At 41.9% G+C, this 23,766-nt stretch overlaps 1 protein-coding gene across 1 annotated transcript in view; it reads left to right on the top strand.

Annotated features, from left to right (window-relative positions):
* Nucleotides 1–839: 839 nt before the first annotated feature.
* ZPLD1 (zona pellucida like domain containing 1) overlaps nucleotides 840–23,766 on the top strand; it is an 88,509-nt gene continuing 65,582 nt past the window's right edge. Inside the window, exon 1 of the mRNA XM_061366038.1 lies at nucleotides 840–968. The gene's annotated coding sequence lies outside the window, so the exon portion shown is untranslated. The remainder of the gene's footprint in view (nucleotides 969–23,766) is intronic.

The raw sequence follows: 23,766 nt of genomic DNA, 5'->3' as shown, positions 1-23,766 counted from the left end.
GATATTTTTAGCTGTTGCTAAGTAATGAATACTCTGATCAAGGACATTCTCAGTTTCATGCTCTGCCAGAGGGGGAGGGGAAGCTGGCAGTAAGCAGAGACAGGACATCGGACCCAAACTATCTAAAGGGGTACTCCATACCACAGCACGTTATGCCCAGGATATAAACTGGGGGCAGTTGCTCCAACAGGCTAGATCACTGCTCAGGTTGGGCTGGGTATTGGTCGGTGGGTGGTGAGCTGCTGTATTCTATTCTCTTGTTATTTCCCTTATCATTATTACTATTGGCTCTCTTTCATGGACACCCCCTTGTCGTGGAGAAAGAGCTTGCATGTCCTTGTGAGGTTGAAAGCTATGCTGGTGGTGGCATATGCCTCCAGTACGGTCTCCCATGCCAGACAGGTCTCAACTGAAGGGTCAGACAAAGCATGTCCATGGGCAGGATGGGCTCACTAGCCTTCTGGCAACCATCCTAGGAGAAGGACAACTCTAACTTCAAACCTGGGCAGATGGAGCTTGTTTAGCCTTATAAGGCCATCCATTTAAGAGGATACTCTAACCAAACCTATGACCTGAGGACTTTGCTGTCACCGTCAAAGCTCGCTAGGCCCTGGCAGATAAACCTCAGGTGTAAAGGGTGGGGCCAGTTCCGTGCATGCTGTGCCTCACCTAAAAAGTCCACTGCACAGGCCTGAAGGGTTTACTCACACTTGCAAGTAAGCGTGGGTAAAGCCCTTCCCAAATCTTTGTTCGCGAAGTCAAGCCATCATCATTATTATTGGTTGTAGCTGTAGTAGTTTTGTGTTATGCCTTAGTTACTGGACTGTTCTTAACTCGTGGGAACTACTTCCTTTTGATTCTCCTCCCCATCCCTCTGGGAGGGGGGGGAGGAAGAAGTGGGAAGAGTGAGCGAACGGCTACATGGTTCTGAGTTACCTGCTGGACTTAAACCACGACACAATGATATGGTAAGAGAAACTTAAATCTATGCCAGTGGCAATGTAGTCATGCTTTGTGAACAAAATAGACAGCTGACACACAGCTGTCTGGAAAAAATACACTTGTGATAAATGCTTGTGTAATACATGATGGATACTTGTCATAACCTTAAGCATGATATGTAGCTATCTGGACCATAATAATTGGTAGAAAAACACTTCAGTTGCATTTCATGTGTTCTCCATTTCATTGCTGTGGGAAGTCATTGTGTAGACAAGATATGAATATTTGAAATAGCTAAGTTGCATAGATGAAAAAAATGTCAGCTGTAAACTGAAACTTTTGTTATTGTCAATCTCGAAGTAAGAGTTAACTCCTTACTACTGAATATCAAAGTTTCTTCAGCTTGTGGAGTTTTATCCAGCATCCAGTAAAGACTGGAAATCCTGCATTTGTCATCTTTTTCAAGGAGTAGATTGGTGAATTAAAGAGGTGCAGAGATCTACATTTGCTTCAACAACTGAAGTTAGTAAATATGAACAAAAAAAATTACCTGGAAATTTCTTGCATTACTTTGCATTTCTGTTTTTTTTTCGGAATAACCAACAATTGTAAGGTGAAGCTGAATTTCAGTTCCTGAAAGCATGGGAGTATTATGACTTTTTCTGTATTTTGACTTTTAATCAAATTTGCTTTTTTAACCTGACAAAAGCATACAAATTTTCAAAGACATTCACATTAAGATAGACTGGCTGCTCTCTTCTTCCCTGCCTGAATAAAAGACAGATGCTGACACATTTGTGTTACAATCTACACATTGATGCAACTTCTGATACAAAACCTCTTTCTTTATCTACTCATCTGGCAGCTTCCTTTATAATACTGAGTGCTAGTCAGTGGGCTCCAAGTGATTGTAATACTCTTCAGACACTTCAGTTATGTTCCTTTTCAGTTTTCTTATGTGTAACAGGATCACCTAGCTTGCTTGGACACCCATCCTCCTTCTGACAGCATTTAAAAAGTATTCTTAAAAGATGAAGTTTCTTCAAACACTCTAAATCTTAAACCAAGAATGTCTGGGTAAATCAAATAGAGATGCTTTATTTGTAGTGAAGTGAATAAGGTTGTGATGGATTCTTTTATTGTGAACAAAGTGATGGTCTTCCATCATCTCTTGGCAATGCCATGATTTCACATGATTTCCACTTCTGACACCTCTCATCTTCCGGAGCAGGTGTTTAGCATTTTCAAGTTGAATGTTACTTGTGTTTAGTGTTGAGTGTTACTTGTGTTTCAAGTTGAGTGTTACTTGAGTGTTACTGAGTGTTTAACTTAGAAAAAATGTTTGAACAGCTGATGGGTTACTCTGGTATGAAGGAATGATGAGCAGTAGCAAAGGAACATGTAAGTCCTTTGGCTTTGGTGCCAGGTTCTCTGACATAATTGTATACTGGGACTCTCCAGGAGATGTGGAATCTGCCTCCAGGGCAGATGCAGCTCATCTATATTAAAGCACACTTGCCTGTTTCAGCACTGTGCAAATTAGGCATGCTGGCTTGTTTTTAGGAGATGGTGGGGCTGGAGAGAAATGAGGAGGCTTCCCAAAACCCTGGGTGAAGCTGAAATCAACAGGTGGTTTGGCACTTTGGCACCCAGGGCCTCCAAGAGTTGTTTCAGCCCCTGCTGTGAGCTGGTGACTGTGGGGTGGTGGTCAGGACATGGGAGTCACTTGTCTTACCAGTCTTGCTGACAGAGGTAGGAGCAGCTGTGCTGCTATACCCCGCCAATGTCAGTGGGATGGCTAGGGGAAGGGCCCTAGTGATAAGCAGTACTCAGTCTTGGCCCTCTCCTGCTTCATGTCACTTACCCCAGCTCTTACATCTTGTATACTCAACTTGTGGAGTGGATTCTTCTCAAAGAGCTCTGACCATATGTAAAGGTCCTATCTAAATTCATACAGACCATGTTGTACTAACATGGAATTATCCCACTGTGTAGAAAGAATAGAGGGTTTTAATTGAAGTGGAAAATAATGTTGCGTTTGCATTTTCAAAGTGTAGCAAATGTGGGTTGTGGTATTATGGCCATCAGTGTTAAACATGACCATTATTTGTGGCTCACTGAATGAGAAACACCTCAGGACAGGAGACAGGATCTGTCTCTTCCACCAAGCCAGGAGTCTTTTGCACTTGCATGATGAGCTAACAGATGGGGGGTGTTGGAGACTACTGCTGACCAGCTCTATCTTGCACCTTCCTCTTTGAAACTGTCCATTTTATTAAGGCACTAGGGCATGTACTGACAAAATACATAGCTGTATGCTTGCCCTCCTGTTGCTGTGATGGGATTTGCATATTTGAAATGTACTTTAACACAATTCCTCAGAAGCTGAGGTCACAGGGATTAACTTCTGTTGTGCCAGGCTTGTGAGGCTTGAGATCATCATTGCTGTGAGCAATGGAAAATGTTTTACATGGTACAAGGAGAGATAAATATCAGGATTGTATAGCAGTTCCAACTGAGTAATGACTCCAGTTAATCTCTGCTGAAAATTTTCAGAGAAATATTTCTCCTTGTGCAAGATGGCTGATACTTGGTATGAGAAACCTGGGTATTATTGTGTTCAGTTCTGGGCCCCTCACTACAAGAGACATACTGGGGTGCTGCAGTCAGTCCAGACAAGGGCAACAAAGCTGGTGAAGGGCCTGGAGCACAAGTCTTGTGAGGAATGGCTGAAGGAACTGGGGTTGTTTAATCTGGAGAAGGCTCAGGGAGGACATTTTTGCTCTCTTACAACTACGTGAAAGGAGGATGGAGTGAGGAGGTGGCTGGTCCCTTCTCCCAAGGAATAAGCAATAGGACAAGAGTAAATGGCCTCAAGCTGCTCCAGGGGAGGGTTAGAATTGATATTAGGAAAAATTTCTTAACTGAAAGGGTGATCAGGCGTTGGAACAGGCTTCCTAAGGAAGTGGTTGAGTCACCAACCCTGGAGATTTAAAAGGTGTGTAGATGTGGTGTTTAGTGATGTGGTTAAGTGGTGGACATGGCAGTGCTAGGTTTATACTTGGACTTAATTATCTTAAAGTTTTTCTCCAACCTAAATAAATGTTTCTGACACTAAAGGGAAAGCTATGGAAATGTGTGTACATCTCAGACAAAGGTAAGCTCTTATGGAAGGGAAAAAGAATACATTTGGATGTTCTTGCAAAAATAGCTTTGATGTGAGAAATAGGGGTGGAGAGGAACTATAATTGTGAGGAACAAACAAACGTATTCTTTCCTGCAGTCCAGATCAAAATTTTAATAGACTGCGATAACATACTGAACACTCAATCAGACTTGTGCTAAAGGCAAACTCAAGCAATGAGGTGGCAATGCATCCTTCTTTGGGATTTTCTTCTATGTAAAAGCTGAAGGTTTGAGCTCATGCCTATTATGTAAAGCAGAAAGGAGAAACAAGCTCTGGAGTGGGTGGGAGCTAAGATATGGCTAAGCATAGTCTTGCTAAGACTCTGTACTCGAAGAATGAAAAGGGGGAGCCTCATGCTCTTCATTGGTGGACTAAGAAGGCTGTAAGAAAGCTGGATAAAGGGTTGCAGTTAAATGAGAAGTGGGAAGGTGGATGTGTGCATACTAAAGGAAAAAAACACCCAAGCAGCCTAATCAGAATGAAACAGAAACTAATTCACATACTTTGATTGAGACTGGAGTCTTCTCCCATTTCTCAGACAATGCTGGCATCATGTGGCTGCTTTATTTAGCTTGCCTTGTACTACAATATTTCTGAAAAATTTTCTTCTTTCTCAGCATTTTACTGATCTGTATCCCAAAAAACTTTCACATACATCACTAACCTCAGCTGTTTTATGAAGAAATCTTTCCTAATATCCAGCCTAAACCTCCTCTGGCACAATTTGAGGCCATTTCCTCTCATCCTGTCACTTGGGAGAAGAGGCCACACTCACCTTGTTACAACCTCCTTTCAGGTAGTTGTAGAAAGTGATACGGTTTCCCCTGAGCCTTCTTTTCAGACTAAACAACTTGCCTGGATGTCCTGGGATACTCTCTCCATTTTGTAGAAGACATGAAGAGTCTTAATTGTCATTTAGGTTCTTTTATTTTCTGGCCACTGCTCTTATTTTTCAAATGATCAAACTGTTTCTTATAACATAGAAGAATATGATAATAATAAGAATGTAAGAAGAATAAGAGAAGAAGATAGCTGTGTTTTCCTTTTGAATCTAAATGAAAGGAGAAAATTGCCACCTGTGTGGCAGGCTGTGGTGGGAATAATTTCCTACTGTGGGGACATGCTTGTAAGGAGGGAGTGCAATGTTAGAGGACAGGGTTTGCAGGTAGGGGAAAGAAACTATGGCAGCAGTTATTCCTAGGGAGGAAGAGTGTAGTCTGCAAGAAAGAGGAGAGGTTAAGCTCATTTTGGAAATAGCTGGACAAAGAGACATCTTGCAGTGGCCTGGAGGTATCCTCACAGGGAAAAGGAGTGAGAACAAAGAGGAAGGTGAGCTGTAGAGATGTTTTTCATGGATATTCTGCAAAGGAGCAGCATCCTGTTAAAGATCTTGAAGGAGGCTCAGTGACCACTGGGCTATGTAGAAGAAAACAGTGCATACCTCTGATTTTAACTGACTAGTTTAATAAACTAGGCTATAGAAAATGAGGATATATTAGCAGCAATATTACTGGTATTCTGGAAGAATGGGAACCTGGATTGAGATAGTATCTAGTGCTAGCTGAAGTGGGATCCTCTTACACAGACCAGTTTTAGAGAATTTTGCAGAAATGCCCCTGAAGCTGAAGTAAATAAAGCCTAGGTAGTGTAGCTTTAATCAATTATACTAATAACTTATTAACCTGCATCTGAAATAACCTGCCAAAACCAGAATCTGTTTGGGGAGGTTCCGCTTTGAAGCCCTGTGTATCCAGATAAAATGGAAAACTTGGCAAGAAACATGAAACAGTAAAAAAAGATAGTATTTCTCCTAAACATGTTTTAGATTGTGAAGAAGATGATACAGTGTTCTTAAATATTAAGGCAGAGCATGTATACAATTGCACACTTGTAGAAACATACAGAGGAGCTTTGTGTACTTGTATACATTTCTGTACATACAAACACTTGTGTATATGCACAGGCACATGCCTTTCTGCAAAGACTGTCTAGTTTTAAATGATCTCATGCAGGTGCAAAAGGTGTGAAAGTATAAAACGTAAAATTAATGATAAAACTTGTTATGCCTTCTTCAAACCTTGTAAAGCTGAATAAGTTGCTGATCTCTGATCCTTCATCTCAGCAAGTGGGAAGTCAAGTAATAGGAAACACATGCCTCATTCGAAGGTATGCAGTACTTGCTGTATAAATGCAGGCATATGTGAGTAAATAATAAGAACTATGGCTCTGATTTTACAATCTTTATGAACATTTTATTACGTATTTAGGTGACAGGTAAACTTCCCTCCGACTCTGTGTTTTGTTCAGATTGGTCACTCTTAGTTAAAATGTGTATCTCAGATCATGTAAAAGCTTTAGTGGGGGATAAGGTACAAAATTCGACAAGCTGTGGGCACCTGCATTGCATAGTGGAAAATATAGTTAAATGTTTTTGCACCTAGGTGAAAATCCAGAGCAGATCACTAAATAAATTCCTTCTCCATTATCACTCAGATAGGAAAGCATTTTATTTTTGCAGTAGATCTAGCAAAATCAGACTGACTGAAGTTAGTGCTGCAGATATATGAATGCAGGCCTTTTGTCTTTCTGTGGTAGATTTTCCTTCATCTTCTGTCCAAAAATGAAAATACTCTCATTTCTTTGGTTATATATGATTACATATAATGAGCAATAAATGCACATACTTACTCTATGTGAAGTTTGCTAGACCACCTGTCCATAAAGGCTGTTTTTTCAGCACTGTTCTTAGAGACGTGTTGATTAAAAGGAAGCAAATGTGCTGTCTTATGTGTTCTTCCAGTATAATTTTAAACAGAAGACTGCCTGATTTGTGCAAAGTCGTTGGGCTGAATACACATTGAACTCAGCATTGCCTACAGCTCACTGTTAGAGCAGGACTTGATAAAAGCTATTTAAATGTCTATTTTCTGGAGTGTTTTGAATGGGAATAAATGGCTGGAAAAAGAAAATTAGGAAGTAGATAATGTGACTGAGGAGAACAGGTTCTTCTGCTTAAATATGGAGACAGGAAGAGGTGAGCTCTCTGGTAGGTTACTCTTTCTCTAATTGTAGCTCCTGCTGCCTTGTTTCTCCTGGATGGAAGAATGAGAGATTCTTCCTTTAATGTTTTAGAGGCTCTTGTATAGCTGCGTGGGTGAAGGATGAGACCTGTCATTAATGATAGTTTTATAATGGCAGATAATATTCTTGATATCTATGTGTCTTTACTAGAGCCATAGAGAACCACCACTGGCAAATGCAAGTGCATCTTTATAAGGCAAACAAGGTCTACATACCTTGCTTCCACAGGACAAAACTTTGGATGTGAAAGAAAAATAATGAACTGGTTAAATTTTCTCTAAATTCTTATTTCTCCCTTTCACTATTTTTTTTGGTGGAGTCAGTTACAACAAGTAACAACTAGTTATCACTAGACATGCTAGAAAGGCATACTTTATACTTTCCAGTATATTGTCTATGAATCTTATGCCTTGCAGGAAGGACTAGGATATCAAATGCAGTATAAGAGATGCTGAAAATAGGAAGCACTATGTATGTGCTGAAATTGAAGATACTGAAGTGTTTATTGTAGTCAAGCTCAGACCTAAATCTATTTTGAGGCAAAGAATAAAACATGCTAAATATATATATATATATATTTTTTTTTTTTCCATTGGGAGGAAGAAGAGTAGGCCCTCTTAGATAATATAGCTCTTGGTTTCTTACCTAGCTTATTAAAGATTAAGAGCTTGAGAGTGCGTGACTTGAAGTATCTTTGGTGACAGAACTCGTATAGGGAAGTTTCAACCTTATTTTGAAGTTGAGAAATGGGAGTACTGACTGACCTGAGAATGATGCAAAATTCTGCTACTAACTAAACCACTCTTTCCTAAGCTTTTAAAGAGGCCAGTACTCTGGTAATGGTAGAAATGTGAAGTTGCTCCTGCTGAAAAAAAAAGCAAATAACCCAAAGAAATGTAGACTGTCATGACTGCATTGCTACAGTAATTGGTGTGTTAGAACTTCAAGATCCAAAGGCTTTTTAAAAATACCTTTACAGCTGTTGAATCCAGGCTGAATAACCCTACTTCCCTGGGTTGTACCAATCAGTTCTAGGATAGACAGGGAAGAATGTAGTGTATAGTTAAGTGTGATGAGAATATAACAGCCCCAATCCGACACATGAGGATCAGTAAGATCCTAAGGTTCATGCTTGACTCAGAGGGCACTATGGTATTGTCTGGAAAGAAGACATGGTACACTAAGATATTATGTCAGCTCTTGAATATGAGAAGTAAAAGAGCATAGAGGGAACTGCATGATCTTAAGCAACCAATTAGACAGGATCTAGGTTTTGGTTCACATGGGAGGTAAAAGACCGGCAGAGTCACTGTGCCTGTTCATTGTGTGTGTCCAGACCAGAAAAGAAAGCAGATGTTGTGACTTGGGCCAGCTGCTGTCTCATCATCCTTCTTGCTGCCTTGCTACAGGCACAGTTCTGGCTTCACCAGGTGGGTTTGGTCTGTAGGACTGCAGGCTGAAGGAAAAGCTTGCAGGGCTGCTCTGTAAAATGTAAAATATGTACCTACCTGAGGGATAGGGCATGGGAACTATTACTTAGTGGTAAGGCTTGAGAATAAGTGAAAACAGGTAATACCACGAAGGGTAACAGGTGTCTTGCAGACCCTGGCTATGGACTGACTTAGGGTGTACTGTTGGAAAGTAACTGGAAGGAGAGTTTAATATAAAATGAAACAAACCTGGTTTGCTGGTAGAGGCACACAAGATTGTCTGCTTAAGACATCCTTCCTGTTCTCTCCCCAGCTGCTAGTAGTGTTTCTATCTCATTCCTACCAGATAACATTTTAACTTTTGTGTTCTTGCCATGGCAGATGAGAGGCTCTGCTCATGGCAGGTACTGTTTTGAAAAAGTCACCATGACTTTGGGCAGTGTTCCCAAGACAATTGCTTTGTGGCAGTGCGGTGTTTTTGAAACTGAATTTGAGTTTGTTGCCGTATGTTCCTTTGGCTAAAAATATTAATCATAAGTCATGTCAAGGTTGTAATGGGCTTTTTAAACTTATGAGATGGAGTAGGCAATTGTATTAAATGAGGACATGAGACATAGAACTCTTTCTGCCTCCCCAAAAGAAATCTGAAAATTTTGCATCTAAATTTTCCTTGGGGTAGTTAAGTTCCCTGTAATGTATAATCAATTCAACCCTTCCAAAATTTTTAATAAGAAAATACCCATAATCTATAGTAATAGCTTCAATATAGTGTATCTTATCCTGGTAATAAAAACAAGATTTTAATTTAATATTGTGGAATACTCTTGGGTATTTTTTTTTAAATTAATGTAAGGGCTGACTGCTGAAGATATTCTGTGAAAACAAATTTTACTATTAATCAAACCAAAACATGGAATTCTGCGCACAGTGGTTTTAAATTGCCCAAGATAGTCTTTAATTGGAATGTTACAGAAAATAACAACAAACTCTGTACTTGGTTCTTAATTAACTTTACAATGTATGTTCAACAGTTTATATTAGATGGTGTGACCAAAATGCAACTACGCAATGCAAGATGTTGCCAACCCTAAGTTCAGTTATCTACTGTCTAAAAGTTTCGAATTAGATTATATAGGACCTTCTTAATTAGTGTCATTCCTTGTTGTGTGACGAAATGGCCAGTGATAAATGTCATTTCTGTACATTGTCTTCCATTCACTTCAGTACCTCCCATTCCTTATGAGGATTATAGGTGCTTTTTCTCTCAGCACCTGTCATGTAGTTGGTAACTGTGGGGTTTCTTGCATTCTTCTATCTAAATCAGGTCTATTCTAGCCTTCTGTGGCTATGAAAAGGATGCAGGAGATCTAATGAACTTTATATATCGCATAGGAGGCCTAGACTGGTGGTCCTCCATATGGCTTCTCTTTGCTGTCTGGGCCAAGCACAGAGAACTGTATGTCCCTGGAAGATGCACCAGCATGTACCTTGTCCACTTTGTGGTTTTCCTCTGAGTCCTGTTTTAAACAGCAATGTGAGGACATCTAGATTTGGACAAAAGATCCAGCTAGTCTTACAGAAGTGGTGGAGAGTGGATGACTGGGGAGGAGTAAAAGGACAGGACAAACACATGGTGATGTATTCCTGTTCCACATTGCCTAAGCCACATTGCTGTGACTTTGTTCAAGCTGTGCATCTTCATGCTACCAAAAGGTACTTCCATAACTAACCAGCAGTTCGGCCCTCAGGGTTTTCCCCACCCCCATGCCCACTGGCCTTTTGGGTTAGCAGTTGTGCTCTCTTCTTCTACAGGTCCAATCCTGCAGAGCCCCAGCTCTGCCCTGACACTGCTGTCTTTGGTCTTGTTCTCACTACCTTAGCATTGGCTGATAAAGTCCCCGGCTATGGCTAGTGTGGTGGGGCTACAGGATCAGTAAAATTAGTTTCTCTGCACCTATCAAGACTCATTCCTCCTTTATTAACTTCATAGCAGGTTGTATGGGATTGACTATAGTCCAGTGCTGACATCCCTCCGAATACCTAAGCAATATACTGGACTTAAGCCTACACCCAAAAAAGCAAGGGCAGATGCTGAGCAATAATCTTGGTCCGATTGAGAACCTTTTGAAATCTGAAGCAAGCATTTAGGACTTGTTTCCTTCTGCTTTACTAGAGGAGGACTCCTTTCTGGAAAGAGAATATTATCTGCAGAATTCAGATTAGGGATCTCCCAGAATCTTTGCTGTGTGCAGTGGGTGGCTGGGAGGATACAGGATACCTGTAGGGTTTGCTGAGCTGGGGGAATTAGAGTGACATCACGATTACAGAATATGTTAGGACCTGTGGTGAGGGCATGAAAAGGTTTTCCTCTTTGCTTATCTGAACTCTCAGCCACCTGACCCAGGTGAGTGTCAGTGATATCTTCTAAGAATTGCCTCTGCTTTGTACTTTATACTAGTCAGTAACTCCTGCCTCTGTTGGGAAGGGTTTCAGGTCTCTCAGCTGGTGCAAAGGTACAAAGTGAGCTCAGTGTGGCCTCTAGTGGCCTATTAATATCGCATACTGAGAATCAGGACTTGCTGGGCCATGTGCTGAGATCGTTGATGCTCCTTGTTAATTAAGACCTGAAAATCTGAAAGAAAAGAAAATGCTCACCAGAGAACTGGGTAACTAGGCTGCTTGCTATCAAGTACATGCTCAGGTGAGATCGAACAGCACTGTGGACATCTGTATTGCACTCAAAGGACTGCCACCATAAGGCATCTGCAAACTTTTAAAAATAGTGCCACAACTGGATCTCACTGTCAAAGCATTGGTACTTCCATTAAATATCCAGTAGAAGCTTTCAGAAAACTAATAGCTCTAATAAATCTAATTATATGACTAATCTTATCTTCCAAATAAGGGCAGCATAAATATTAGATCACAGTAGCTTTAGCTTATTGTTTACTTCCCTAATTTTGCAAAGCTCTGTTGTAGGGTCTTTGGCCCCCTGTATACGTAAGATGTTCCCCTATAATCTGAGCTAGCTTCTTAGCAGTAGGTGCCCAGGTTGGGTGTCAGAGGGTGTAGTTTCAAAACCTGCAGCCAACCTCACCGGGTTTGTAGCAGGAACTACTGCCCTCCACAAGAGAATGGTGAAAACAAAGCTGCTCCTCCTGAGCATTTAAGGTATGAAAGTGAACCCTAGCCCAAGAGAGCCTGTGTACCCTGAAGAGAATTCATTTACCGAAGTACAAACTTAAGTGAGTAGCAGTAATGGTGCTAATGATCAGCCTATCCATTTATCTGCTACCTTTCAATTTAATCCTAAGGAGTATAAGCATGTAGCAGATAAGGTGGAGCAAGTGGCATTTTTGTCTTGCTTTTTCTGGAGGGGAGGTGTGTGGGATATTGCTTCTCATTTTCTGTAGCATCCTTTCACAGATGAGTTCCCATCTCTGCTTGCCTGCAACTCTGAGGTTCTTACATACCTTGATGTCATTGAAGTTATTACTAGTGCTCACTAAGTGCAGAACCTTCTTTTTAATAGCCTTTCATAATTCTGTAATTCTGATTCTGTGGTGCTGACTCAAATATGAGTAAACTGTAAAATTGCACTGGGTGCAGAGCGTGACTTCCATGGCCACCCATTGTGCCCCGACTCAGAAGTTATTTCCGTTTGAGGTGTCTGGCCCGGCTTCAGCAATGACTCAACTGTTTGTGGTGCTGAACACCACAAATGACAGCCTGGCATACTGAAGAAAGCTGAAACTGTCACTGATTATATACTAATATAGTGCAGCTAAGCAGCTACTGCGTGAACATCTGAGTCATGCCTGCAGCTGGCCCAGTAAAGTCTGAGGTTGTTGGGAATAAGACCTGCTGCGACTCATGTTCTCCTTTTCTCCAGTCAGAGCCCTGTGTCATTTCAGTACCCCAGCAGCTAGGGAGAGCCTTTCTTACCCTGGAAGAGAGAAACCTTGGAAATAAAGCAGAGTTTAACTCCTTTTCTGTCTCTGCCTTGACAACAACCTTAAGTAGGAATTAAGTGCCTCAATTTCTGCTTGCAGTTGTTTCTCCTTTGTGGTTGTGCACACCACCATATGCCTGCAAGAGTGTTGCAAAGATTAGTTCAGGTACATCTGGATTTTTGGAAGTGTGTAATGTACACTGTGTAACACTTGCTGCTTCTAAAAATTGCCTCTTACATATATATCTCTGAAGGCTTTTTTTCCCAGGTCAGTTGACTTTTTTCTCTCTTACAACAAATGTTCTTTTTATTTATTTATTTTTTCTTTAATCTTTTTTTTTTCTGTCCTTGTCTAACATGGTCGTGGATGCTTTCTGTCTTTGCATGAAAAATGGTGATGTAAAATGCTCTGAGGTGGTAGAGAAGATGAAAAAGCATACCTGTTGTTCTTTTGTTCTTTCTTGCTGTTGAAGTGCACAGCAAAGACTTCAACAGCTGCTTTCTCCTGAGACAGAATCACTCTAATCTCTGCTCTTTAAAGTTGTACTGAAGAAAAAATTTTTTTTTTGGTTTTGCCTGCACAGGACAGCAGAAACTATTCTAATGTTTGCATCTGCAGAAAGTTTTTTTTTTTTTTTTTGCAATGAGTCCGGGAAATGGTGATGTCAAGGACACCCCTGAAATGGCTGGCAAAAGGTGTCTTGGGTGAAACTACTAAACTGTATTTTAGCCACAAAAATAGTCCCCAGCTGATTCCTTGAAAGCTTAGGATGCTGCCTGGAAAAAAGCAGGTAGTCTTCCTATGTGGAAAGAGCTCGGAACAAAGACATAGTCAAATGGCAGACTGAAAAGTGATAGTAACTGGTAAATGGGGAAAACTGCCTCCCTGCCTGGGTTTCTTAATGGAGCTGCTTTTCCTGGTGAAAAGGCTGTGCTGTCACTTCATCTTGTGTATGGATGGATACTCAGGAGAGGCAGAATGGAGTCGGCTTTACTGATGTATGTGTGCGATACTACCTATCAGTCTGGGGCTAGGAAAAGGATAGTGCAAGAGAAAGGATAGGGAAATAGGGTACAAGATGAAAGTAGGTCCTTTTCTGAGCAGTGTTTTCTAGCAGATCTGTTGTTCTTCACAGGCTAATGCCTCAATATCCATCTTATTTTATAGCAAGAAACTAGTAGCTTTTGAAGTCCTTTAACTGAAAAAATACTTACATCTGCTTTTTCCTCTATTAGCTCAGATCACTTTTGTTCTCACCTGGTATTCTGATTTCTATATTTGATGATGTTTCAGGGAAAGGCAAAGAAGCAAACAGAACACTTAAAAATGTTGTACATCTCTATAAACTGTGGAGAGCTGTGTGTGAGAAACACTTCCTTGTCTGCAAGGGTGATCTGCCTGTGCAGTGGAGCATGAAATTTATTATCTTATTCTAGCCTTTATTGTAGCTTGTGGAGCTGAAAACATTATTACTGTAAATAAAATTATCCAACCTTTCCTAGGTAACATAGTCTTCTTTAATTTTCAGAGGCAGTGAGTCCCGCAGGTTGGTTCTGTGCAGTCCAAGCTGATAATTGCTCTTTGCCCCACAACTTGCTTTCACTGTAGCTGGGGGATAAAGTCTGTGTTCCACTCAGTGCAATGTAAATCCAAACACTTGGCAAAGACCCAGATTTTTTTTGTGTGATAGTGTTTTTTTAAAAACAAACTCCCTTGTGTGTGTCGGGTCAGAAACATCTCTGTTGCCAAGGTGGGTCAGAAGCACGCGGTCAGCCTATTCCGGCACATGCCACAGGTCCAAGCTAACCTTTACCCTGGGCTGGCTCTGCTGGGGTTCCCGAGGAGGAATGAGTGAAATAGAGAGCTGCAGCTGAGCCAGGCCCTGCAGATGGCAGCAGAACAGCACCGAAGGCAGAGCCTGGTCCACCGGCGCAGCAGTATACCCAGCTCAGCCTTGGCTGGAAAACTTCGGGTGTTTTCCACTGAATCCTTTTGCAAGGTTGAAAGGCGGGAGGCAGCAATTTAGATATTCAAACCGTGTGTCAAGGTTCCATGTTGGAGTTCAATGCTCTGCATTCAGGCATGGCAAAAAATAACACTTTGGAAGGAAGTGAATTGTAAAAAGGAAGAAAGCCTCATACACAGAATTCATACTAATAATGTATTATAAGGTGATGTCCTGTGTTGCTATTGCCCTCCTGTGTAAATATTGGTGCAGGAAGTCAGTTTAGGATGACGCTTCCCATAAGGGGGTTCTTACCCAAGGCTGCAATGAATGCTCTTGCTCTCACCCTGAGGCATGCTTTCTGTGGAGCCTGTTGGCTTACTGATACATGTTGGAGGAAACCTACTCCCAGGGGAGCTTTAACCCCACAGTTACCACTTTCTTTTTTTGAGACATGAGCTCAGAAGTAGTCAGATAGGAAAGGAGTCGAAATAATGTCATGAGTGGTCCATTGACTGTTGAGTTTCTGCTGGGGCTAAAGAATGGATTGCAAGAGGTGTAGGGCTCTTGGTGTACCTTGTCCTGATCACCACCATTCCACATGTGTTATAAGGTGGGATGCAGGCATCAGCTCTGAATTTTCATTGCTTCCAGATAGTACTCAGGTTTAGTCTTGGAAAATAATAGCTTTTCCCAGCTAGATGGTAAAGCTAACTAGCCTGCTTTGCATGGTTAGCTTATGTGCCAGGATCTAGCTCTTGGGTGTCTGTTACTATTACTGAGGGTGAATGTAATCATTATAGCAGGCTGAAGAGACCATTTAATATATAACAACTGCTGATTTTATTTGTTAGTATACTTTACTGTTAATAAAAGCCCCCATAGCAATGGATCTTGTGTTCTGATATCCATCAAAAGATGGGAGAAGGCTATTGCCCATGTTAAACAACTCCTCTTCAGCAGCATTTTTATTATGTATTTTTAATACAGATGCAGATGGTAGTACATAACCTCTGGAAGATGTATAATTAAACAGTGTACTTGCACTCTTTTCAGAAACCATGCCAGTAAACCAATTTTATCTCTGCAGTCATATTTCTGCTAGTGGTTTCTTACAACTGCTGTAAAAATTAAACAAAAGCGAGTGTTGTATACAATGTGGTTTGTTAGGCATATTAAGCAGTAATACACAGATCAATGAACCTGCATGTAGCCAAATACCTCTGTCATGGCTGTAGTACTTGCTGGCTTGAAAATAATCTCAGAATTGAGTTTGTTTTTAACATAAGTGTCAGCAGGATGAATGCTTTGTTTTATTCTTACCAACTCCATTTTTGATCTCTAGAGCACCAGATAGTCAGCTTGGGGGGAGGTGGAGGAGGGGAAATTATGTGTTTTTCCCCTCCATTTATTTGCTTTAAATAAAAAAAAGCTTCACCTGTTTCCTAATATTTGCAGTACTGTCAAGTCAAAACAGCCAAGTACTTTTAACCAAATGAAAAATGGCAAGTCTCAGAAATGCCATTGTATTATCAATTTCCTGACTCAAGTTGGTTTGTTACTTAAGGCCAACACAGTGCTGGGTTATAGGAGTAAAAGGAGGGGATCACAATCCAAAACTTCAGCTACAATATGAAAAATCTAGGTTTGACTTGAGTAGAGACTGGATATTACAAGAAGTTGTCTGAAGTTTTGCATGGCTGGTCTTTATTGGTTTTGCTTAAAATACTTATGAATTTGAGAGAATGACTGTCTTCAGTAAAGACAGCACTTGGCACAAGAAATATCTGTATTTGAAACTTGCTTCTGATAAAAGATTACAAAACTTTGTACTTAAGGAAACAGGTCATCAGAAAAGACAGAAGGTAGGTCCTGCTTAGCACTGTACATTAGCTGGCAGTTGGGCACTTCTCTTGGAAGCTGGTCTGATCCTTAAAATGCTTCTGTAGAGGATGCTTGGCTGTGTTTCACATACAGGGATGGTCCCAAGCACTGGGTCATCCTAAGCTGTGAAAGTGGAATCATGAAATGATCTGTTTCTCTGTTTCTGTGGTGTGCAAGATGAGACCTGATGGACATGAATTGCTGCAGCAGAGATTTAGCAAGATGTTAGAACTCTGAAATGATTAAGATGGAAAGGATGGGAAGAGGAACTCTGTGCTCTTTGAGCAATTGTGCACTCTGCAATTGGAGGTCTTCAAGAATAAACTAAACACTTATCAAGGGTGACACCAGGAACCTATGATCCTCCTGTTTGACTGTTTCTGTGGGCTGCCTCAATTTGTTTATTTGAGCACATCTCCATCTTTCCTCATTTTTGAATCCTGTGGGACTTTTCCTTCTATTTGCAAGTACACCTTCGTGCTAGTGCAATCCATCCATGCTTGCCAGACTTTCCCACACAGCTGCCTGCTGGTGTTTGCTGGATTTCCTCAGATACCTTGCTTGAGACTGCTTCTGTCAGTCTTTCTTTGCTCTAGGACTCAGGGGGTTTGCTGCCCTTCCTACCCCACAAGCCCATTGAGAATAAGCCATTGAGAAAATCAGATCTTGCGGCGAGTCGATGGATGTCAGAAGGCCCATATAGCGGGTTTCCGAAGGGCGTTTAGCGGCCTGCCTCTCTGGCCTGTGTGAAAGGTTGAAGCGGGGCGATCGCCAACCGAGGCCAAAACTCACGGCGCAGCAGCTGGCAGGAAGCCCGGCAGAGGGGGAGGTGCCCAACAAGGAAAGAGGCACCGCCCACCGGCGGCGGGGCAGCGGGGTTAGGCTGGATCTGAGTGGCTTCGAAAAGAAGCACCTGGAGAAGCTGCTCCTTTGCTGTTCCTACTTCCCCCCAGTCCGGGTGGCATTTAGTGTGGGCTGAGCGCTTGATGGAGGGCGGCGGGGAGCAGAACAGTGCCTAGGCATGTGTTGGCTTTGCCCAGCTGTCCCCAGCCAGGGGCAACGGTGCTGCTGCTTGCTCTGTGCTATTAGAGCAGACGGATTGAGCGAGACCTGTAGGTTAGGGAAGACTGGAGTGGGGCGAAGACTGGCTCTTGAGAGGGCTCAGAGAAGAGGAAGGTACTAACCTGCTGTCTTGGTAGTGGTTGGGCAAGAAGCAGTTGGATAAGGTGTGTAGGTCAAGTGTAGGAGAACATTCTCATGCCAGAGGAGAGTGAAGTGCTGGAGGAAGTTTCCCAAGGCTGGGAGTATGGGCACTGCATTGACAGGACTCTTTTAATAAGAGGAGGCTTTGCTCATTTCTGTCAGGATGTTTGCAACTACTGCTCACTTTGCAGATCTTGGAAAGGGGTGCACTGAATGATCAACAGGTCGTCCCTTCCAGCCCTATTATTTTTTTTTCTTTTCTTGAACTTCCAAAGTTCTTTGAGAGCTAGTCCCATTTTTCTAACTGTCCAGACTTGAGCTTATTGCATCACTGTCACTCTAGGTACTTGAGTACCTTTTCATGCCTTTAGATTCTGAATGCTTTCTTTCCTCTTTGCTTTAGAGCATCCTGTAGGGGGATTTGAAAATTTGATTGTTGACAGAGTAAACCTGCCCTGGTTTACCCACTGTCTCTGCTCCAAATTCTTAATGCTGAGCCCTTGAGTAGCTTAGCATGTGACAATCTCAAATGCCATGTGATATGGTTAACTCTATTATCCAACATTAAGAGAAGACTGATCTTTTCTTGTATGAGCACTTCCAAGTACTGTCACCTTCTTGGGGCTGGGAGCAAATCCTCAAGATTTATGGGGGTTTTTTGCTTGCTTAGGTTGTTTTCTCTTAGGAAGAGTATTTGGGATGTATTGCATGTGCCTCAGTGGGATCCTGCAGGGCCTTCTCATTTGTCTGCAGTCTAGTCGCAAACTGCTAATTTATCTGTGAACAGTCTCTTGCCTCTTATTCCCTGGAAATGAAAGGAAGCATTTTACTATTAATGCATTTTGAAATATACTTAATATGAATAATAATATGATTAAGGGCTGACAAACCTGTCCTTTTTGGAAACTTTATTTTACCATGGGATGATTTGAATTTCCATAGATAAATTAAGCACTAGCCTTGAGTAAGTACACATTTGTATATCAGGATTATTAGAGAGAAGAGGTGAAGAAGGGGGGTCAAATGCAAAGCACTGTGAGTCAGGCACCATCAGTTTTGCTCTTTAGTGTTTTGCTGTTTAGAACGAAGTTATGATTTGTCTGTTTAGAACAAGCTTTATGATAGTTGGTGCACAGAGCCACTCATTTTTAAGCACAGCCTTAGATCAATGACTGTGATAAATTCTCTCACTTGATTAAAAGGTTTAAATACATACTTAGTGTCCTGCTAACTGTATGGGAACAATCTACAGACACCTAAAATAGATGCAAGGGATTCAGTTTAGTTTAGAACACTTATTCTTTGTGTTTTGTTCTAATATACACTCTTCAAAATTTATTTAGTATCTCCATGTATAGTAATTTATGTCTTACTTTTTTCCATTTCTTCTTTCCTACACTTTGCCTATCTAATCTTCAAGCAACCATTTTGTATGGGTAATAAAAAGGGAATTCAGCATAACATGGTTTGAAATGGAGCTGTTATTGTTGGAATAAAGTAAAGAGCTTGAGGAAACATGGAAAATTCATGCAGCTTTATTGTTTAAGGAATGAGATAATCATTTATGAGAAGCTCAGGACTTAGTTGTTTCAGCCTCTGGCAGTTTGCAGTTGTCTCCAACTTGAGACCTGTCTATGTGTCATGGTTTAAACCCAGCCAGACAGCTTTTCACTCACCCCCCCTTCTTGCCCTCCCCCTACTCCTGGGGGGACGGAGAGGAGAATCAAAAAGAATGCAACTCCCACAGGTTGAGATAAGAACAGTTTAGTAACTAAGGTATAACACAAACCACTACTGCGACCACCAATAATAGTAAGGATAAAGGAAATAACAAGGGAAGAGAATACAACATCTCAGCATCAGCTGACGGATAACTCGCCCCCCCAGCCCGATCAAGCACCGACCGATACCTCTTCCAACCCCGCAGTTTCACCTTTCCAGGTAACTCTCCGTTACATCCTGGGCATGACGTGCTATGGTATGGAATACCTCTTTGGTCAGTTTGGGTCAGGTGTCCTGTCTCTGCTTCCTCCCAGCTTCCCTTCTCCCTGGTAGAGCATGAGGCTCACAAAGTCCTTGGCCAAACCAAAACATCATTGTTATTAGCTCTGTTCAGGCTGAAAGTCAAAACACAGCACTGCACCAGCTACTAAGGAGGAGAAAAATGACTGCTACTGCTGAACCCAGGATACTATGATAAACTCAAGGGTAAATAGTCCAAAATGTTAGGGTAAACAATTCTGGTTTGAGCAATAGTTTTATTTCTCACTGTTGGTGTGGAACGCCATTCACACAAGTTTATCCCTTCTTAATGCTCCACTACAGTACTACTGCCAGCCTAATGGTTTTAAAATTCTAAGCAGACGTAATCCTTCTTACAGGTATTTTTCTGTTTAAATTAAAAAAAACCTATATGACTTTAACTGCTTCAACAGGAGCTGTTGAGTACTGTGCAGAAGTGGTATTATTTGCACACTGAGGCCTTGTGTAGGGACCTGTTGAGGTTTAAGCAAGGGGCTTCGGGGTAGACATCAGGACTTAGAAGAAACTACGTTGTGTGCTTTGGGTAAAATAATTTGTAGGCATCACTGAAATTGTGCCTAATATATCACTGTTAGCTGCTGGATCAACAACAATGTAATGTAGTAAGTAGCATTATAACAGAGACGGTAATGAAAAAGTGTAAGGCCAGATAGCGGCGGTGAAGAAGGTGAAATAGAGGATCTGATGACAAGTGGTTTAGTTATGCTCTCTGGATAGAAGTGAGGAATGTCTTTGTTCCTTGGTGACTTCTATGGACAGACTTCAGCCTTTATAGTCACTGTGTGTATATGACTTTGAGACCTTGGCTCTTGATCAACTTGATACTCTTTTGGTCCCCATAATTATAGCATCAGTGACTCTTCTGGTAACAAGATTTCTGGTAACAAGATCAGTGAATTGAAGAGCCATGTTGGCTATTTCCCTTTTCTTTAACAGTCCCAGAAGTGCAGAAAGGTATTTATTGTTAAAGTGTGGTCTTCTGCTGCTGAAGACCTCAGGAATACTGCTGGAATCTGGCCATTCTGTGAGGTTTCTTTGGTCATTTTTAGAAACAGGACATCCATTTCCTGAAGTACTGAGGCATCACTCTGTAGCTTGAAGAGAGGAAGAGATATTTTAGGCTCCAACAGGGGGTCATGAACCCTTGAAGGAGTGAGGAACTCAAACTTCTGTCTTTGTTTATATCTACAGTTTTATGGTGAAAAGCTCATTTCAATTGTATTTGAAGTAGCTGAACTTTTCCTGCAATTGAGAGCTAAAAAATCCCCCAACAACAACCAAAATTTCCCTCACAACAACCAAAACAAAAAAAGGACTGCATTTTGCCACTGTGGTAACTTGCAGTAAGTTGAAGGTAATCGGTATGGAGAACCACAAACCTGCAGAGGTATGGAAGGGGTGGGCAAAAGTCAGTGTTCCAGGGCACATTTCCTAGATGTGTCAATAGACTGCTTCTCATCTGCATTCCTTCAAGGCCTCATGGTGGGAATCTTCTCTGAATCTTTTTCAGTTCCAAGTCTGCCAAGGTAGTGCCATGCTGCTAAATTTCTTCCCTGAACTGTCATTGTTATTTAGCTGCTCAGAAGGGAAGAACTCTTCAGTATTACTGGGTGGCAGTTGTGCAGACAGGAACTGAATTACCATCCTTCTTCAAAAGTCAGGAGCAGAAGCTGTCAAGTAGTGGGCATATACTCAGGGACCTGAAGCTTGTGAGAAGCCCTGAAGAGGTGTCTTGTCAGGGTAGAGCAAGACAAGCCTTTGAATGTGAGCAGTTGCCATTTTTGTAGTGCTATGCTTGTGAGGGTAACCTCTTAATCCCCCTGAGAATGAGAAGGCTTCAGAGACGTAGAGTGGTGCTTCAAAAAGAGCAGGCTTCTTAGAATGTACACCAATTCCCTCTGGTTTGAGGCTTTTAATACTGACTCCCACTGATGCTTTGTGGAGGTATTCTGCACAAGCTGGATTCTTTATGAATTAATGGTGCATTTATGCTCTTCTGATGACTTCCATATTTAATCTTTGGTGGAAAATAACTAATTATGATTAGCTGCCTTGTATTTTGACAAAGTGTGTTCATGGGCAGGATGGACTCATTAGACCTCAGGCAACCATCCTAGGAGAAGGACAACTCCAATTTTAAACCCAGGGAGATGGAGCTCATACAGCCCTCTAAGGCCATCCATCTAAGAGAAGGATACTCTAATCAAACCTACGACCTGAGGACTTTGCTGTCACCGTCCAAGCTCGCTAGGCCCTGGCAGATAAACCTCAGGTGTAAAGGGTGAGGCCAGTTCTGTGCACGCTATGCCTCACCTAAAATAAATCCACTGCGCAGGCCCGAAGGGTTTACCCACACTTGCAAAGTCCTGTAGCGACAGGCGAGGGATGAAACGGCAGGTGATAAGGTTCACTGGAAGTCGCAGACCCAACCCTGCATGCAGGTGGTTCAGGACACTGGTCGCTCGAGACTGACCCAGAAGATGACAGTCTTGTTCGGCAGTATCCTGAATGACCAAGCAGCCTTTTTCAAGGACAACACTGCTTGCTCCATATGGAGAGAGGCCTAGAGAAGGTGGCCTAACCAAAGCTCATCTCCCCCTCCACCTGGTTGGCTAGCCGCGGCCAACGGGCATCTTCTATTGTGGTCAATTAAAGACAAAGAGACAAAGGCATACACCTGCCTCCAAAGGTGTGTCCAGATTGACACTTGCATGTTGGAACATCAGAACTATGCTTGATACAGTGAACAGCGGGGGTCCTGAGCACCGTTCTGTGCTAATTGTCCATGAATTGTCACGACTTAACATCGATATCGCTGCTCTCAGTGAAGTTCGTCTTCATGAGGAAGGTAGCCTCAAAGAACATGGTGCTGGCTATACACTCTACTGGGAAGGCAAACCCAAAACTGAAAGTCATCTTTCTGGAGTCAGCTTCATGATTAAAAACTCCATCATCTCTAAACTTGAAAATTTGCCGATAGGTCATTCCGATCGTATTATCTCCTTACGTCTTCCACTACACAATAAGCAACATGTTGTTCTTTTCAGCATATATGATCCAACTCTGCAAGCCGACCCTGCAGAAAAAGAAAAATTCTACTCCAACTTGCGTCACCTCACTCAAAAGGTTCGTATAGAAGATAAGATCATAATCCTTGGTGATTTCAACACCCGAGTAGGAAAGAACTTTGAAGACTGGAAAGAAGTACTAGGCAAGCACGGTGTTGGCAGCTGCAATGATAACGGCCACCTCTTACTAGAGTTCTGTGCAGAGCAACAGCTTACCATCACCAACACTATCTTCCAGCAGAAAGACAGCTGGAAGACAACCTGGATTCATCCTTGATCTAAACATTGGCACCTTATTGATTATGTTTTAGTGCGCCAGAGAAATATTCGTGATGTCTGCCAGACCTGAGTGATGCCTAGTGCAGAATGTCAAACAGATCACCGCCTTGTGCGTTGCAAACTCAATTTCCACCTCAAGCTCAAACCTAAGAGGGGTGGCATTCCGAGGAGGAGGCTCAATGTTAATGATCTCCAAATAGCTGCAGTGAGGGACAGCTTTCAGGCTAACCTTCAAATGAGGCTTGAAGACCAACTTACAGATTCTTCTCCTGAAGCGCTTTGGCAACATATTAAAAACAGCATCCTGCAGTCCTCCGTAGAATCTATTGGGTTCTTCTCCAAGAAAAACAAAGACTGGTTTGACAATAGCAACCAGGTGGTCCAGGAATTTCTGACAAAAAAGAGACTTGCTTATCAAGCACACCTCGCTCAGCCACTCTGCCATGTAAGAAAAGCAGCCTCTCGTCTTGCATGTAGCAAACTCCAACAGAAATTTAGAGACATCCAGAACAAGTGGTAGCTCAACCTAGCAGAAAAGATTCAACTATGCACAGATTTGGGTGACCCCAGAGGATTCTATGAGGTTCTGAAGGCAGTGTACGGACCCACATTTCAGGTTCAAAGCCCCTTACTTAGTGCAGATGGCCAAACGTTTCTTACAGATAAAATCTCCATCTTGAATCGTTGGTCTGAACATTTTCAAACCCTCTTTAGTGCTAATAGTGTAGTTCAAGGTGAAGGAATCCAGCAC

This window comes from Neopsephotus bourkii, unplaced genomic scaffold, assembly GCF_033783945.1.
Source record: "Neopsephotus bourkii isolate Nb327-2 ecotype Australia unplaced genomic scaffold, CSIRO-AGI_Nbou_v1 NB_1293, whole genome shotgun sequence".
NCBI classification, from domain to species: Eukaryota; Metazoa; Chordata; class Aves; order Psittaciformes; family Psittacidae; genus Neopsephotus; species Neopsephotus bourkii.
This window is presented reverse-complemented; position numbering and strand designations above follow the sequence as displayed.